This window comes from Mastomys coucha, unplaced genomic scaffold, assembly GCF_008632895.1.
Source record: "Mastomys coucha isolate ucsf_1 unplaced genomic scaffold, UCSF_Mcou_1 pScaffold20, whole genome shotgun sequence".
Lineage (NCBI taxonomy): Eukaryota > Metazoa > Chordata > Mammalia > Rodentia > Muridae > Mastomys > Mastomys coucha.
Genome location: NW_022196903.1, coordinates 24,254,535 through 24,261,114, shown reverse-complemented (window position 1 = coordinate 24,261,114; position 6,580 = coordinate 24,254,535).

Below are 6,580 nucleotides of genomic sequence, written 5' to 3'. Positions count from 1 at the left end.
GTGCATAAGGACCTGGGTGGATCCCCAGTACCCACTTAAGATTTTAGGACCTATGGCACAACTACATAAAAAGCCAGGAAGCTATGTGCCTGGCATCCTAGGGCTGGGGAGGCAGAAAAAGCCTTAGAACAGCAGTCCCTGAGACTTGCTGGGTTGTTAGTCTAGTCAGTTGGTGATCTCCAGGGTTAGTGAAGAGATCTTGTCTCAGAAAGAAAATTCCCTCCCCCAAAGATGGAGGATGGGCAAGATGGATTAGAGGGTAAAAGGCTGTTGTTGCATAAATCTGACCTGATGACCCAGGTTCAATGCTTGGATGCCAGGAGGGAAGGACAGAACTGACTCCTGAGAGGTGTCCTACGATCCCCACATGGCTGCCGTGGCACACGCATGTTCACGTCTTGCACACAGCAATGCTAAATAAGACTTAAGTAAATAAAAAGAATGGAAAAGGTATTGAAGGAGACACCCGATGTTGTCACACATACATCTGGCTCCCATGCATACGTCAGCAACCCTCACACTGGTTTAGATTTAAACCATCACCACACCCAAAATACACAAAGAGGTTCAATCGGTCAAAGAAAGTTTATTTCATCAGCCCAGCAAATGAAGAAATATTAGCATTTAATTATCAGATGACCTGCCCCAGGTTACAAAATGGACAGAAACAAAGGCCATACCTCATAGGTTGCACTGTGGCTGAGAGCTAAGGGCTCTCCGAATTCTGTTTAGTTTTGTTTTACCCCAATGACTAGCCATTAGAACAGCTTCTTATTAGAGAACTTGAAATTTGAAACTTAGCAGAGTATAGATTCTCAAAGCCCATGGAAGTGGTGGTTTCCAGAACTTGGGAGGTTTAGAAATGAGTCTCATTAGCACATGTTCAAGTCCAGTCCAGACTCCAGGGTGAGACCTTGTCTCAAAAAAAAAAAAAAAAAAAAAAATAGGGGTAGATGTGGTGTCATGCACATTTAATCTCAGCGACAGAAACAGGTGTATCTCTATTGACAAAGTTTGAGGTCAGCCTGGTCTACACAGTCCAAACAGAGCTACATTAAGAGGTAAACTCAAGGCGGGCGGTGGTGGCACACGCATTTAATCCCAGCACTTGGGAAGCAGAGGCAGGCAGATTTCTGAGTTCGAGGCCAGCCTAGTCTACAGTGTGAGTTCCAGGACAGCCAAGGCTACACAGAGAAACCCTGTCTTGAAAAACCAAAAAAAAAAAAAAAAAAAAAAAAAAAAAAAAAAAAAAAGACTCAAAAAAGGTAAGTCAGTAGATTAAAAATAAAATAAATAATATAAATATAAACTAAAAATAAAGTAAGAATTAAGTAAATAAAATCCCACTTGCCTTTCCACCAGATAACAGAAACAAACTGCACTGGACATTTGCTATCAGCCACCAGAATTCCTTTGTTCCTTTGTAACAATTTCAGTTTCCCTTAGGAGAACCATTCAGCCTACTGCAGCATCTGACCAGAAGGCCAACTGGCTTCCCCTCCCTGGCTTCTCAGTGATGTCTTGGTGTCACACTCTGAGACTTCCTGAGACCCCAGTCCTGTACTGGTATCACAACCTGAAAGACCCTTCCCTTGTCTCTTTGGTTTTGTGATGGCTAAAGAAACTCCAGTAATGCTAGACATCCATCTTGGTAGCCACCAGCTGTTTGTGTCTGACTCCCATCCCTGGAAGATAAGTTCCCAGTTACTGACTCTGTGATCCTCACCCAGAACTATACAGCCGTGGCTGTCTACTTGTGATATGACTAACACTTTTTTGGGGTCTGTGACTTGCTTACACAGATACTCAAAAATGGTTTTGAGTTGTTTTAACCACTTGGCAGAAGAGACTAGTTTTTATTTGCTTGCATAGATACTAATTTTGTGGTTTTCCCCTTTAAAAATCCTTCCCTCAGGGCTGGAGAGATGGCTCAATGGTTAAGAGCACTGGCTGCTCTTCCAGAGGTCCTGAGTTCAATTCCCAGCAACCACATGGTGGCTCACAACCATCTATAATGGGATTGCCTTCTTCTCATGTGTCTGAAGATAGCTAGTGTACTCATCTACATGAAGTGCCATGGACTGGGGTTTCTTATGGGGTCCCTTGTTCCACGGGACGATGGGTTCTGGCCAGGTGTGCTCGGGATTCGGCTTTGACAAACAGACTCAACATGAATGGTGTAAGGTCTGAGTGTATTTCTCAAAAATGACATGAGGCTTTTACAATCATTGCAAAAGAGAGAAATGAAAAATCTGGCAGCTCAGTAGTCGAGGTACATCTGAGGCCATCTAAAACACACTGGGTCTAAAACATCAACCATCTCCACTGGACTGGCGCAGCACCCCCGGGCTCCGAGCATGCTCGGGCCACATGGGCCCGGCCAGAGTGTGTGTGTGGGGGGGCGCTGCGGGTGCTCCAGCCAGGAGGGTAGAAGCTTGAATCTCGAATCCTCAATGCTGAATGTTCGAATCTCGAATGTTCAGTCTCTTGAATCTCGACTGGTGCTGCACCAGAGCGCTTGGGCCCGGGGGGTGGGGGTGGGGCGGCTACGGACTGCATAGATCTAAGTCCTAGTCCATCTAAGCTCTGGTTCTAGTCCAAGTGCGAGCGAGTCCGAATGCTGAATGTTGACTGCTTGCTGCTGAATGCTGAATGCTCTCTATGCTGTCCCTCTTTCTGTAAGCTTTAATGCCCTACCCACAATGCTGGAGGCAATTAGTTTGGATGGCTTAACATTTTAAGCCAGGGTTTGACTAGGACGTTGGGACATTGGTGAAGGTCAGAGAGCAATGTCCGAATTTTCTTTTTCTAGCTGTTAAGAAATGATATCCTGGTGGGCCCCTAGCACACAAGTACGAGGACATATCTGGGCTACCTCTGAGTTTGGGGTGCCAGGCGACAATGCGGAGGCAAGAGACTGACTTTCCTTGAAGTTTACGCCTCAAATACCACCGTCACGCAAAGTGTGCATGGCAATGAAGTAAATAAGTAAAAATAAGTCTAAAATTTTTTTTAAAAAATCCTCCCCTCAACCCTCTTCTCATGGCGATCTCAAATTTGGTTTAGAGAGTGTCGGTCCTGCCAGCAGCTAATCAATGAACCCCTTCATTATAATTGAATTGCATCTATGGTCATTTCCACAAATGCCAAAACAGTTTCATAAGGCAACCCACATCCTTCCGATGAATTCCTTTTGGTTTGAGAGCAATCTTCTCCTTGGAGTATTCTAATTGATTCCAAAATGGTGTCTGTTCTTAGAGTTGGTTGTTCCACACTGCAGAGACTGACATGGAAGAAATAACTACAATATGCTTAGGAACACCACAATCCAATGCAAGTACAGACAGCACTAGCCCCAGGGAATTCCATCAGCAAGGGCCAGTATCTTGGGGGTATAGAAATAGCAACTGTATCCTGCATGGAGTGAACATCTATGGAACACCTTAGCAGTATCTAAAAGCAATGCGAATCTAGGAACCCAAAAGGAAGTTGGCATGATGGATGCATAAGGTTCTAGGGGACTGCGGCAAACAGGGAGCATGTGGTTATCAGTGAGGTTCCAGTCATTTCATGTCAAAGGGTTTGGTTTTATGAAGAAGGAAAACTCTGGCAGGTATGTATATAATGCTTCAAAAAGGTTGCCTTGTTAGAAGTGTGGAAGAAGAAGGGACTGGGAAAAATCACTGGCCCAGCCAAAGGGTGGGCTCTGGCCAGTACCTGGCATGTGTCTGTGATCCCAGAAACCTGGTGAGCAGAAGCAGTTTGAAGCCAGATCTGTCTATATAGCAAATTTCAAGACAACCAAGGCTATACAGAGAGACCCTGTCAAAACCTAATACAAGCTGGACAGAGGTGGCACACGCCTTTAATCCCAGCACTTGGGAGGCAGAGGCAGGCAGATTTCTGAGTTCTAGGCCAGCCTGGTCTACAGAGTGAGTTCCAGGACAGTCAGGGTTACACAGAGAAACCCTGTCTCGAAAAACCAAAAAACAAAAAAAACCCAAAAAAACAAAAGCCAAATACACATGTTGTAAGCTTTGGAATCAGACAGACTGAGAAAATACTGGCTACTTACTCCCTATGTGACCTCAAATAACCTCTCTGTGGCTTCATCCTTCACAAAATGTGCTACTGAGTATCTGCCTCCAGGTGGGTTGTGGTGTGGGCTGAGTGAAATATCTTTGTAAAAACATAGTGGTGTATTTACATATAGTGGCGTATTTACATATAGCGAGAATTCAATGATGTTACCCATTACTGTTATGATGCTACTAGGGCTTAACCAATAGAATTGCCACAACAGTTCAAGGGAGAACTGACAGAAGCATAAACCCAGGCAACAGAACTGGGGATAAAAGCTGAGTGTGGTGGCTCATGCTTATAATCCTAGCACTTGGGAAGGGAACCAGAGGATGGCTGTGAGCTCAAGAATAGGCTGGGTTACAGAGTGAGATCTTAAGATCTCAAAGCTAGGACCCTTTAAGTGCATGTGAACACCGGGTGCCTTATGATTTATCCCCACATGGACATTCTGAGAGTTAAATATGTATTACATATTAACCATGACACTTGGACAGGCAAACTTAGGGAGGTATGGTCATTCTTCATATTAGTCTCACCTGGGTTCAGCTTCTAAGTTGTCCTTCTCCAGCAATGGCAAAAGCCAGCTCATTTACTAGCAAATATGTCCTATTGCTGTGATAAATACCATGACCAAAGCAACTTGGGAAGGACACAGTTTATTTCAACTTACACTTTATTATCTATCACTGAGAGAAGCCACATCAGCAACTGAAAGCAGAGGCCATGGAGAAATGCTACTTACTGGCTGGCTCCGTAAGGCTTGCTCAGCCTGCCTTCTTACACAACCTGCCCATGGATGGCCCTCCCATATCAGTCATTAATCAATAAAATGCCCCCAGGGGAGGAATCTACCATAGGCCAATCTGATGGGGGCGTGTTTTTCATTTTTGGTCCTTTATGACTCTAGCATAAGTTGACAGGGAACTAACCAGCACAATATTCAAAGGACATTTGCTTTGCTTGTATTTTCCATGGAGGCAGGAAGAACGCCACAAACATTAGATACCCTCTTAGCATCTTGTACAACTCAATCTTGCCAGCATTTAGTCCTCAGATCAACCAAGCCTGCCCTTGGTTGCCTGTTCCTGTGTGTTCCTCCTGGCAGCACACACGATGTGAGATACAAGAAGGCAGGTCCTCCAACCTTCATTTGTGGACTGTGTGGTACAAATGTCATTTAAACATCAAAGCCCTCCCACTTTGTCTTTAAAATAGAGTTCAGTAGCTGCTCTAGGCTTTCTCCAAGGACAGGAAACTTGCCCCTCTCTTTTGTTCTCTCTGATGATTTCAATATCACGCCCCAAAGAGGACTTCAAACAGAAGGGCCATGTTGTTTGGGTATTACAGTGATATATTATGAGCAAATATTACTAATTGTCTAGAAGGTGGGAACAGTTTTGATTATCCCCTACATAAGTATGAAATATTTGCTCAGAGACCTACAAACACAAGATTTCCCAATTTGCTCTCACTAGGTCCTAGGAGGGAACAGTCAAGACATTCCATTAGTAAACCTACTTGTTCATGGCCAAGGGTTAGCCTAACACAGAGAATTGAGAGATAAAGATTCCAGTTCTCATTTGAGATGGGTGAGGCTGTCACCTAGCTGGTGACTATATCATTTTTGGGATTTCTTTATAACACTATCCTGCCTCTATTTTCCTCCCCTCCCCATCCCCTCTCTCTCTAGCACAGTTTTTTTAAGACAGGGTTTCTCTGTGTAGCCCTGGCTGTCCTGGAACTTACTCTATAGACCAGGCCAGTCTTGAACTCACTGAGATCTGCCTGCCTTTGCCTCCCAAATTCAGGATTTAAGGCATGGACCACTACCACCTGGCTTCCCACTGTCTCTTAGACAAAGGAAATTAGATCTCTCCACAGAGGCCCTTTCCTTTGCACTGGAGGTCTTGGCTTAACTTAGATACTTCCGGCTTTCGACTGGCATGTGGTAGAACAGACAAAAACAAACAAACAAACAAACAAATACAATTTCCCTGACTACTTGATCAAAGTAATCTTTAGAGGTGCACAAGGGACTGGCTAGACAACCACCTCCCCCTAAGTTGGGGGTTCAGAGAATAGCCCCTCATTGGCTTTTGAGGTCCCATTTACGGGGAAAGGTTAGAGTTGTTAGAAAACAGCTGTTGAGGTTATTGACTGGACAGAAAGGGGCAGGGGATGACTGTGATGGTTTGAGTAGGCATGGACCCCAGAGACCCAAGTGTTTGAATGTTTGGCCCATAGGGAGTGACACTCTTAGGAGATATGGCCTTGTTGGAGGAAATGTATCTTTGTGGGGATGGGCTTTAAGGTCTTACACTCAAGCTATGCCTAGTGTGGTTCACAGTCTCCTTCTGATGCCTGTGGATCAAGATGTACAATGCTCAATTCCTTTTCCAGCACTATGTGAGACAGCCTCACCCATCTCAAATGAGAACTGGAATCTTTATCTCTCAATTCTCTGTGTTAGGCTAACCCTTGGCCATGAACAAGTAGG